We start from the raw sequence: 12225 nt of genomic DNA, 5'->3' as shown, positions 1-12225 counted from the left end.
GCTTGACTAAGTACCGAATTCAGGAGCAGCGCAGGGCCACCCTCACATATCAAAAGTTGATGGGACTGAGGTGGACTTTGCACGAACCATAGCTAAGACCCTGAGGACCACAGAGACGCTGGCACATCCGTGGTACTGCAGCACCGTTCACAACAGCCATGTTGTGGGGCTTAGGCTTGATGCCCATCAGCCGCGGATGGATACAGAAAATGTGCTATACTTACACAATGGAGTTTTATGTAGCCACAAAGAAGAATTGAAACTATGCAGTCTGAGAAATGAGTGGAGAACACGTTAAGTGACTCAGATAAACATGTTTTCTTATGAAGTCTATTTAAATCTAGACTTAAGGACATGCATGTATATGTATGTATCCCCACAGAAGAAGGAGCCAGATCTCATTACAGATGGTTGTGAGCCACCCTGTGGTTGCCGGGAATTGAACTCAGGACCTCTGGAAGAACAGCCTGTGTGGTTAACCTCTGAGCCATCTCTCCAGCCCATGTATATGTATACACATGTATATGATATGAAAGTGTACGGGGCCTATGGAGGACAAAAGGACAGCGGAACGAAGAGGAGAGAAGGACAGACGGTGCCCATTTTCTTATGTGCAGAAGTTATACAGATGCATCCCTATGATGCGGAAGCAGAAGGGGAACCATTGGGCAGGGAGGAGAGGCACCAGCAAGATGGGGGAGGATTGAGAGAGCAGGGTGGAGGGGTAAACGTGAGCAACACGTAATGCTGTTCTAGTGATCACGGAACCCCTGATTTGCACCCTAACTAAACCTTTTTTTTTTTTTTTTAAAGCACAAAGCTATCCAAATATTAACAAGACAAAGAAAAGTTAGGTCGTTTCTGCCTCTCAGAAACTAAAAGCAACAAGAATGAGAAGCCAGAATGCCAACTCCACACCTCTAAAATGAAAAGACCTAAGTGGAAGGAGGTCTGCCGACTGGTCTCAGACACTGTGACCTAAGCTTAGCTCTGGACTGAGAAGCCGGCAGAGCTCAGGACTCCGAAGCCCAGTGCGGAGCCAGAAACGAAAAATCAATAGTCCCAGCCCTGCGTGGGCCACCTTATGTAGACCAAGGTAGCCTCAAACCTTAAATGAAGGTAAATTCTTATTTGTTTTCTGGGGATCTGTGAGAGTGGGGAGGGTTGGACTCCATTCAGCAGAAATTCTCCTCCTAACCGCACATCTCCGTGTGAATCATCTCCGTTAGACTGTCTGATTCTCAGCAGCTTCCGAGGTTAACCAAATGTGTCACAGTACAGTCTTCCTCCTCTCTCTTCCAACAGCATGCTACTTCCTGGAAAATCAGAATTAATCTGCGTTATTTCTTGCTTAAGTCGACTCCCTCAGCTTCTGGGCAGCTCCAAACAACCTCGACCTCTGACACCTCATACCGCTAGTGCGAGAATGGGACTATTGGTCTCGTTTGTTTGTTTAAGACAGGGTCTTTCTATGCAGCCCTGGATGTCCTGGAACTCACTCTGTAGACTAGCTTGACCTCGACCTCACAGAGATCCACCTGCCTCTGCCTCCTGAGTGCTGGGATTAAAGGCATGTGCCACCACATCTGATTTATTGATTAACTTTTTAAAAATTAATCTCTAGGCCTTAGGTGGTGACACAGACCTTGAATCCTAGCACTCAGGAGGTAGAAGCAGGTTCTGTGAGTTTGAGGCTACCCTGGTCTACATAGCAACTTCTAGGCTAGCCAGAGCTATTGAGTGAGACCTGTCTCCCCAAAAAATAAATAAATAAATAAATAAATAAATAAATAAATAAATAAATAATAAAATAAAATAAAATAAACTACTAGTCTCCATAAAATTCAACTCCATTAAATGAGCACAAAACATGGAGGATTATAATCATGGAGACCAGTCAAGTATGTCAGCACGTGCTGGTAATCTCAGCACTCAAGAAGCTGAGACTATTGAATTGTGAGTTCAAGACCAGCCTGGGGTACAAACAAGACCCTGTTTGATGAAAGGGGAGTGGATAAAACACGAAGTCATATTTCTCTTTCTCTTTCTTTCTTTCTTTCTTTCTTCCGTTCTTTCGTTCTTTCGTTCTTTGTTATTGTTTTTCAAGACAGGGTTTCTCTGTGTAGCCTTGGCTGTTCTGAAACTCCCTCTGTAGCCCAGGCTGGCCTCAAACTCATAGAGATCGGCCTGCCTCTGCTTCCCAAGTGCTGGGATTAAAGGTGTGCACCACCACTGCCTGGCTTCAAATTTTTCTTCATATTGATGAAACATGAGGTATCAGAGCCCATGGAAAACTGGAAAGAAAACATGAATTTACCAGTGTTAACCAGTGGGAAGTCACAGAAAGCAGTGTATACATTGTACACAGCATAACCCAGGTCCATAGGCCGTAACTTTAAAACATGAAAAACTGTACAACTTTAAAATGATTGGAAATAGTTATTATGAAAGATAAGTTCAGGGGCTGGAGAGATGGCTCAGTGGGTAAGCACTGGCTGCTCTTCCAGAGGACCTGGGTTCAATTCCCAGCACCCACATAACAGCTCACAACTGTCTCTAACTCCAAGATCTGACACCTTCACACAGACACATATGCAGGCAAAAATAACAATGCAAATTAAAAAAATAAAGATAAGTTCATGAATGCATGATTGGTATCTTCCAATATAAGCAGTTTAGAATACTTAAGATACTGACTTGTTGTGGGATGGTACTGGTGCATGCCTTTACCCAGCACTGAGGAGGCAGAGGCAGGCAGATCTCTGTGAGTTCAAGGCCAGCCTGGTCTACAGAGCTAGCTCTAGAACAGCAAAGGTTACACAAAGAAACCTTGTCTCAGAAAAGAAAAGATATTCACTTGTTAATTTAAAATAAATATAAAATTCAGAAGAACAGTCCAGAAATAAAGGCATTGGCTTTATTTCAACATTGACAAACATCTCCTTACCGGAAACAAAGGTCCATGCTTCCAAAAGCTGAAGAAATGACTGTGTCCCTGAAGGTCTATGTGGACAGAAGACATCTTACTTGGAATTCCTGCCTTAGCCCTTTAACTTAGGGAGACACAGGCTTCTGTCATCTTAGTACCACTTTTGGGGTGTACCAGGATGGTTCAGTCTACCTCAGCTTGTACAGTGTCACACAACAAAGCATGTGAAACATCCTTAAAAACGTAGATTTTAATAAATGTTATTTGACTCTTCAGAAAATAGACCAGGAGCTGTAGAGATGACTCGGTAGTTAAGAGCACTTGTTTTTTTTTTTTTTTTTAACTGAGGATCGAACCCAGGGCCTTGTGCTTGCTAGGTGAGCACTCTACCACTGAGTTAAATCCCTAACCTGCACTTGTTGTTCTTGCAGAGGACCCAGGTTCGGTTCCCAGCACCCAAACGGTGACTCACAACCATCTTTAATTGCAGCACCAGGAGATCTGACACCCTGTCCTGACCCTGTTTGGCACTGGGCACACATGCATGCATGTAGGCAAAACATTTGCATATAAATATTTCAAATTTTCTTTAAAGAAAAATAGATAAATCTTTTAGGCAGGAAGGTTTATAAGTTAAAAAACAAGTCAGGCTGGAATTTAAGGATTTGGCTTTTTAATTATGTATTTTTGTAAGTCTCTGTGTGAGTATGGACACAAGAGAAAAATGCCTGCAAAGGTGTCAGGTCCCTTGGAGCTTGAAGTACAATGATTGTGAGCTGCTGGACTCAGGTACTAGGACCCTAACTTGGGTCTTCTGAAAGACCATTATGTGTCCTTAACCACTAAGTCATCTATCCTAGGCTGGAGTTTAGCAGAAGTCACATGTATTTACTGCTTGGAATAGTAGACTACTACTAAAATCAAAGATAAAGTATTAAATAATACTTTTTTACACAATTGACAACAGCCAAATTGTCATTGAAGTAAAAAAAAAATCAAAATGAAAAAAAAACTTTTTGTTTGTTTTTAGTGCTCAGAACTGAACCCAGGGTCTTGTACATGCCTGGCAAGCTCTACCACTGAGCTACACCCCCAGCCTAGGAGAACATTTCATTTTAGTTTACTTTCTTCATATATCATATACTCATTACCTCACTAGTGATACTTGCATTTTCCATATCAAGCATCCAAACCAGACTCATATGTTTGGTTACAGCACTAACCTTTAACCCCAGGGCTACCACCATTTTTTTTTAACATCCGGGTAAAATTTCCCCTTTAAATGTTAAAGCTCATCTGTTTCTAACTTTGTACTGCATTGACACGAAGCAAAACTTAGAAGACACAAGAGTCAATCTCCTTTTTTAGACTGTGTAGCTCACTGTGAGACTGGGTCTCACTGTGTAGCTCTGGCTGCTGTGGAACTCGCTGTGTAGGCCAGGCTGGTTTTGAACTTACAGAGAACCATCCATCTGCTTCTACCTCTTGAGCGCTGAGATTAAAGGCCTGTCACACCCCACCTGATAAAGAATTCAAAATGTCTTAATTATGTGTATATGTGGAATCCAGAAGAGTGCATCAGATCTGGAGCTGGATTTATAAGGTGCTATGAGCCATTTGCTGTGTGTGCTGGGAACCGTACTCTGGAAGAGCAGCACACACTCTTAACCACTGAGCCATCTCCCAGCCCCTCACCCTCAAGCTCCTTCTTCTTTTTTTTTTTTTTTTTTAGACTTTGTTTCTTTCTCTGTGTAGTCCTGACTGTCCAAGAACTCACTCTGTAACCAGGCCAGCCTCTAACTCACAGAGATCTGCCTGCCTCTGTCTCCCTAGTGCTAGGATTAAAGGTGTGCACCACCACGCTGGGCCTGCCATGTTTTCTCTACTTAAGATGTGATGCATCTTGAATCTAGTGGTGTGCTGGGGATGTCCAACGCCCTGCCATCATGTATCCCTATAACTCATTTTTCACATCACAGCAAGATGGACCTGCTAAGCATCCGGTCATGACATTGCTTTACTGAAAACCCTCTGATGACCAAGGCTCTTAGAGTCCTATCAGAAGAGTTCTTCCAGGCCCTCGGTCCTCTAGCCCTGGCCTGATTCTCTGACTCGTTTGCTCTAACTTACACTTGTTCCTCTGCTGGGCCGGTTCTTACAGACCCCTGAGACTCTTTCCTTCTCTCTCTTCCTACATGTCTACTCGATGCACTCTCTGAAATAGCCCCCTTGTTCCCTGTTCTTAACAGTGTTAACTGCTGATTACAATGCAGGTACTATTCTCAGAGTTTTACATGTTTTGATTCATTATAGCAACTCTTTGAAGTAGGTACTATTATCCCTACTTTACAGCTGAGCAGCTTGAGTCAGACAATGGTTAAGCAATCCTCCTAAGGCCAGAGAGCTGGTAAATGGCAGCCTGGATAGTAACCATTAGAACCATTCCTATACGGCCCCTCATTTGTTCTTTGAAAAACAAAACAAAACAAAAACTTATTATTGCAGTGAAGGGGACTAAACTCAGGTCCTCACATATACTAGGCATGTGCTCTACCACTGACCCCATTACAAAGCCCCCACCCCCACCCCAACACCCTTTTGGAGACAGGTCTTGCTAAGGAGCCCAGGCTGACCTTAAATGTGTAATCTTTCTACCTCAGCCTCCTTAGTACTGGGATTAGAAGTGTGAACAACATGGGGGCAGTGGTGGCACACGCCTCTAATCCCAGCACTAGGGAGGCAGAGGCAAGTGGATCTCTGTGAGTTCGGGGTCAGCCTGCTCTGCAGAGTTCGTTCCAGGACAGCCAGGGCTACACAGAGAAACCCTGTCTTAAAAAACAAAATAAAACAAAACAACAACAACAACAAAGAAAAGAAGGAAGGAAGGAAGGAAGGAAGGAAGGAAGGAAGGAAGGAAGGAAGGGAAAGAAAAACATTCCTGGCCTACATTACTTTTTATTTGAAAATTATATATTTATCATAGATGTATAGTGTGGAAAGACTAACATGCATTATCTCACATACTTATTTTCATGTGTGTAGTAAGAACAATTAAAATCTATCCCTGGGCTTGGGAGTTGTAGCACACTTGCTTAACATGAGCTAGGCTCTGAGTTAGATCCTCAGCACTGAAACCGAAAGGTTCAGTGATTTTGAAAAGTACAATATATTGTTATCAACAATATCCACCCTGTATGGACTATTTCAATACAACACTATACTGCTGTTTCAACATTTGCTTATGTTTTAACATTGTACTTACCTATCAGCCATCTACTCACAGACATTATACTACGTATTCTCTTGTCTAGTCCTTCTGGCTGTAAGAACTCAGGACAGGATTCATCTGTTCTCTTCACACACCTAAGATAGGCCAACACCCAACATCGACGTAAGAAATGTTTGTGGAATGAATGGGTAGCTAGAGCGGCAAGTTATTGTCCAGACCAAATATGGAAGCCAGGCACAGAGTGAAAAGTTCTAGTTGTTGCCTTTTTGTTTTGTTTTTTTAATTATTTTTATTTTATGTGCACTGGTGTTTTGCCTGCAGGTGTGTCTGTGTGAGAGCGTCAGATGCCCTGGAACTGGAGTTACCGAGGGTTGGGAGCTGTCATGGGGGTGCTGGGGATTGAACTCGGGTCCTCTGGAAGAGCAGCCAGCGCGCTTAACCACTCCGCCCTGAGAGGTTGCATTTTTGTTGTTGTTGTTGTTTTTGAGACAGGGTTTCTCTGTAGCTTTGGAGCCTATCCTGGAATTTGCTTCGTAGATCCACCTGGCTCTGCCTCCTGAGTGCTGGGATTAAAGGCATGCGCCACCACCACCACCACCGGGCTCATGTTGCATTTTTTTTTTTTAAAGATTTATTTATTATGTATATAGTGAGTGTTCAGCCTGCTGGTCAGAAGAGGGCACCAGATCTCTCATTGTAGATGGTTGTGAGCCACCATGTGGTTGCTGGGAATTGAACTCAGGACCTCTGGAAGAACAGCCAGTGCTCTTAACCTCTGAGCCATCTCTCCAGCCCTCATGTTGCATTTTGAAGGAGAGAAGAAACAAGAACACCTGCTTCCCCAACAACAGACACACAGGAACACTGGTCAAATACACATACCTGCAAGGAGAGAGCAAAAAAGATGCCATAAACAAAGATACGGCTCTTGTCTCCGCTCTAGACTACTCCACCGAAAGGCTGCATCCGTCAGTCGTGTGCAGAGCAAAGAAACAGAGGGGACATTACAGCAAGGTTTCAGTGACACTCTTTCCTTGGAAGGCATATTTGAAGACAACTTTGAATAAGGGAAGAAATGGTTTTAGCTGGCATGTGGGAGGTAGGAAAAAAAAAAAAAAAACAACCCTATATTTATGGGCCTAAATGGGGAAGAAAAAAAAAAAGTTGGTGACAGTGTATATTTTTGAAACACAGCAAAGAAAAAAAGTATATAAAGGCAGATGTCACCTAATAGGATTTTAAACTAGGACCCAAAATGTCAATGTCATTTCTTTACTCTGTGTGTGTGTGTGTGTGTGTGTGTGTGTACATGCTAGATAGATGCTCTTGACACTAAGTAACCCCAGCCTTACTTCCTGCATCTGAATCTAGTCTGGTTGACTTTGAGTGCCTGCCCCCGCCAAAGGGTTATGTAGACAATGTGGTGGTTGTCGTTAAGGGTTTGGATGGACAGCGGTAGGCACGTCTAAGGCTGACCTGATTTTCTGCTTCCTCCTACCTATAAAAAAGCCTTTTCTTTTTCCTTCCTCAGCACTTTGAACCCCTCGCCCCCACCTCCCAGCCTTGCACACGTTAAGCATATGCTTAACCATGGAGCTGCATCTTCTACCCAGAGGGACCCGTTTTTAATACAACATCCTCAACCCAGAGGGACCAGTTTTTAATACAATAGCCAGATGTCCTGTTTAGGGTGCGTCAGCCCTATATTTTTATTTTATTAGACTTTGAGTTTTTGAACAATTACACTTTAGAGCTGACAGTAAGGAGACAAAAAAAAAACCAAAAAAAACAAAAAAAAAACAAAAAAAACCCTTTTTAAACAGGATGTTGTAAATAAATGTCTTTAAAATTTTTATGGGATCTTTATTAGCATTTATATCCACATCATATCAAAATCATATCATACCTAGATTTAGGGAGAAGGAAGCCAAAGAAAAGATCTATTTATGGAGATAATGTAAAAACTGTTGAACACAGACCCCACCGGTTTAAAGCATATATATACATTATTATATATATTATTATATGTATATATATTGAAAACCAGAAATTAAAATCCTGGCCACATGTTTGACTTTCTCCTTAACACTCCCTCTTTGAGCAGATCTTGGCGCTCAAGGCCTCACTTGCCTCAGTAACACTTTGCCTATGCCTCTTCGTGGGTTCCTGTTGAGGAAGTGGGGGGGCAGGGCAGAGGTCAACCTTGGGTGTCCTTCCTTGGGCCACGCCCAAACTATAGCATTACAAACTGTAGCATCATACATGGCTCTTTTGTGGTGGGTTCTGGGGATCAAATTAAGGCCCTGGCCCTGTGTTCCGCCAGCAAGCATTCACTGACTAAGCCACCTTCCCAGCCCGCTGCGGTCCTTCTTCAGGTGGCTACATTTACCATAGCTCCCCTCCCCCATTTAGTGGTTTTGAGACCTAAGACAACTTTTTTTGTTGTTTTGTTTTGTTCCCCTGAGCTGAGGACCGAACCCAGGGCCTTGCGCTTGCTAGGCAAGCGCTCTACCACTGAGCTAAATCCCCAACCCCAAATTTCCTGGACCATATTTCCTCAGTACAGGAAACATCTAAAGTGACATGCCCATATGAATTCTTGTGTCTCCCAAGGAAGGAAATACATGTGAAGATACCTCCAGAGAGGTGCATACATTTACAGACAGTAGTCTAGTGGTGTTTACCTCGAGGAAATCATTAAAAGACAAATAAGCAATTTTCATACTGAGGCTCAAGTTGTAGGCCAAAGGTCTTCTTCTCTTGTGGGTAGAACTTTGGGTTATAATACTGAGGAAAATGGGTCTGTGGAGATAAAGGCAGAGAAACTCCAGGAGAGGGAGGGAGGAAGAGAGAGAGAGCATAAGCTCATGTGCCTGCATATACACCAGTTTTCTCCCTAAACTGCCTCCTAAATCAAAAGGCCAGATAGAAATAAATGAAGGAAAACAGGACATCTATACCACCACTTCTGTGGCGTTAGGATCATTGAAGAAGTGAGCCTGGAAAGAATCTAAGAGAAGGGCTCCTAAGTGCCGTCTTCTGGGCACAACAACCCAGTCAAAACCTCACAGCAGCTGTGGTTGTCTGCAATGGGCCCACGCAAGACCAGGCCCACCAGCAGTCCATCATGCAGCACTCGGGAGGCAGAGGCAGGCGAATCTCTGTGAGTTCGAGGCCAGTTACTTTAAACAGAGAGAACAGGAATTGCTCTTTACTTTGGATATTGTCATTATACTAAAATAAAATTAAGCATTTAGCAATTATTAGTCTAAACCTTTTCTTTCATTTTTCTATTTTATTCTTATCTTTGTACCTTTTTGTGACTATTTTTGTGTATTTGTAATTTTAATGTACTTACCATGCCATCTTCTGCCTTTCCGCCTACCATTCATGACAAACACTTAGGAATGTCTTTACGCTCTTATTGCCTTTGCTACTCTAATTTCGCTCTTAGTTTTGAAAGTTCTGTTGGGTTCTCGGTGGCCACTAGTGGTGTAAACCCCTGAACCTGTCTGGTGTTCAATGCTTCTTCCACAGACAGCAAGGTAAGGGAGCCCTTGGGGAAAATACATCTCCTTCTCCAGGAAGGGATGAGGCCATCTCTAATGGCTGCCAGTCCCAAGCGCCAGGAAGAGAGAAGTGTGCCTGGCTGCGTGATCAGAACAGAGGCGGCTGTGCAGGGGGTGGCGTTCAGTTCTCTTCTGCTATTGGAGCAGCTTGTTTCTACCTCTCAGGCCTCGGGGTGCAGCCCGCCTGGTTACCATCTGCTAAATCTTTGCTTTTTCTGTTTTGCATAAAGCCTTTGCCTTCAATATGCTTGTTCTTGAATAGGGAGAGAGAGTGGGGGGAGGAGGGGGAGTGGGAGGGGGAAAGGAATGGGGACGGGGAGAAGGAGAGGGAGAGGAGAGAGCTCTTTTCCCTCTCCTTATTGTTGACTGTGAGTTCCGGGAAAGACTCCTGCACCTGCCACAGGATGCTGCCTCTTGAGGGGAATAGCAGGGAATGGATGCGCGTGGGCTTTTCCTGTGCCACTCTCATCTGAGGAATTAGTGAACTGTATTTATAAATTAAAACATCGGGGCCGGGTGGTGGTGGTGCTCGCCTATAATCCCAGCACTCAGGAGGCAGAGGCAGGCGGATCTCTGTGAATTCGAGGCCAGCCTGGTCTACAGAGCTAGTCCAGGACAGACTCCAAAGCTACAGAGAAACCTTGTCTTGAAAAACAAAACAACAACAACAAAAAAACCCAAAAAACACACACAAAAAAATTACATTGAAAACAAATGGGGAAATGTTGCTTTACTTTATGGCCACTCCTCTGAAATGAAACTAGTTCTCAACATGGTTAGGAGGAAATAGACCTTGCAACTAAATGTTGACTAATGTGCTTTGAGCTGTAAGCCGGATGGGAAGGTCATATGCTTACCACAGAATGCAAAAGTGGACGTGGTCTATTGCCTAATGGATAGGCCTTTGAACTTGGACTTAAGCCATATTTTATAAACCCAAGTATCTGGACTGATTTTATGTAAAATTTTCCTTCTCTGGTTTGCTACCACTCATTAAGTTATGAGTTAACAGCCCAGGAATGCTTTGGGCTATAATATCTATGCTTGGGTAAGAATTTAATGGGGAACAACAGCCTCTCCCCAGAAATCAGCATGTTTATGACAGGTGTAATGAAAAATCTTAAGTGGAAGGTAAAATCTGATGAGGATGCCTCAAAATGGAGGCTCAAAAGTCAAGCCCCTTCCCCAAAGGAGACCTCCTGATAAAGCATATCTTGAACACTTTTTAAATTTTTTTTTTTTTTTTTCCAAGACAGGGTTTCTCTGTGTAGCTTTGTGCCTTTCCTGGATCTCGCTCTGTAGACCAGGCTGGCCTCGAACTCACAAAGATCCACCTGCCTCTGCCTCCCGAGTGCTGGGATTAAAGGCGTGAGCCACCAACGCCCGGCTCACTTTTTAAAATTTTATCTTAGTTTTACTAAAACTGATACTCTATAAGAAGGATGACCAAGCCCATTAGAATTTGAAAATATTTAAACTAAGGTGAAAAAGTTCAACCAGGCAGAACTTCATATTTCTATAAGCTCTATAGGATTAGCATCAATTAAAGAGCAAGTGTAAAAGAATGGAGTTGCCACATAGCCAAGGACTCAGCCACCTCGACATGTTTATGGGAGCCTTAATGATTCATTTAGTCACCAAACATTAACTGAGTAACTGTCAGGTGACTGGTATTAGGTGGCAGGAAGAGTTGTATATTGTTGTTGGACCTGCTGGTTTTTAATAATTTCCAAGTCTATTTGGGCTAAAAAAAAAAGGCTAAGTGTGTAGATCGATAATACTTTAAGGCATGCGAGTGAGCTACCCACTCAGGGCCGTAACTTTGCTGGAGTATCTGTGCATCCCTCAGAATGTCACTGAAAGGACAGAAGGTGACTGATACCACCCACATTCTTCTTATATTATGCCATCTTTACTGAAATTCAGCCACCTTAATGACTGTTTATCAAGTTCTCCAACTTAAATACCAGGTAATTACAAAACAATGAACCTTACGAACTTGAAACACACAGAGGAGTATTTAATTTACCTTCACGCAGACATCCTTGATATTGATGAGACCAGCATTAAGAACAAAATGGTGGCCTGGGTAGCAGCCACAGCTATTGTGAGCGCTCAGCTAAATAGTTGTAACCACAAATTAGAACCTCAAGAGGAGGCAAATCTGTGCTTGACACTACTGGGAAACAACACTTTTTGTTGTGCAAGAACCCACCGCATTCAAGCTGAGAGGAAGGGTTTGGCAAGTTACCCTCCCTTCTGAAAGCTCTACAGCGGCCCACCTCTGCCGGAACTCCAAAGCTGCCTGCTGCAGATGCGGGTAGCCATTCCATACCTCCCACCAATTTTCATCGCGTTTGCAGGTTACCTTTTAGTTTGAGGACAGAGGGGAAAAGACACAGTTTTGTTGGGACCTGAATAGTGTTGGTCATGGGAGATTTATGGTTGGGGGTCGGTGTTTACCTTTAGATCACCATTAACAGAGTCTCCTATGTAGG

This window comes from Onychomys torridus, chromosome 15, assembly GCF_903995425.1.
Source record: "Onychomys torridus chromosome 15, mOncTor1.1, whole genome shotgun sequence".
Classification (NCBI taxonomy): domain Eukaryota; kingdom Metazoa; phylum Chordata; class Mammalia; order Rodentia; family Cricetidae; genus Onychomys; species Onychomys torridus.
Note: the sequence above shows the minus strand (reverse complement) of the source record.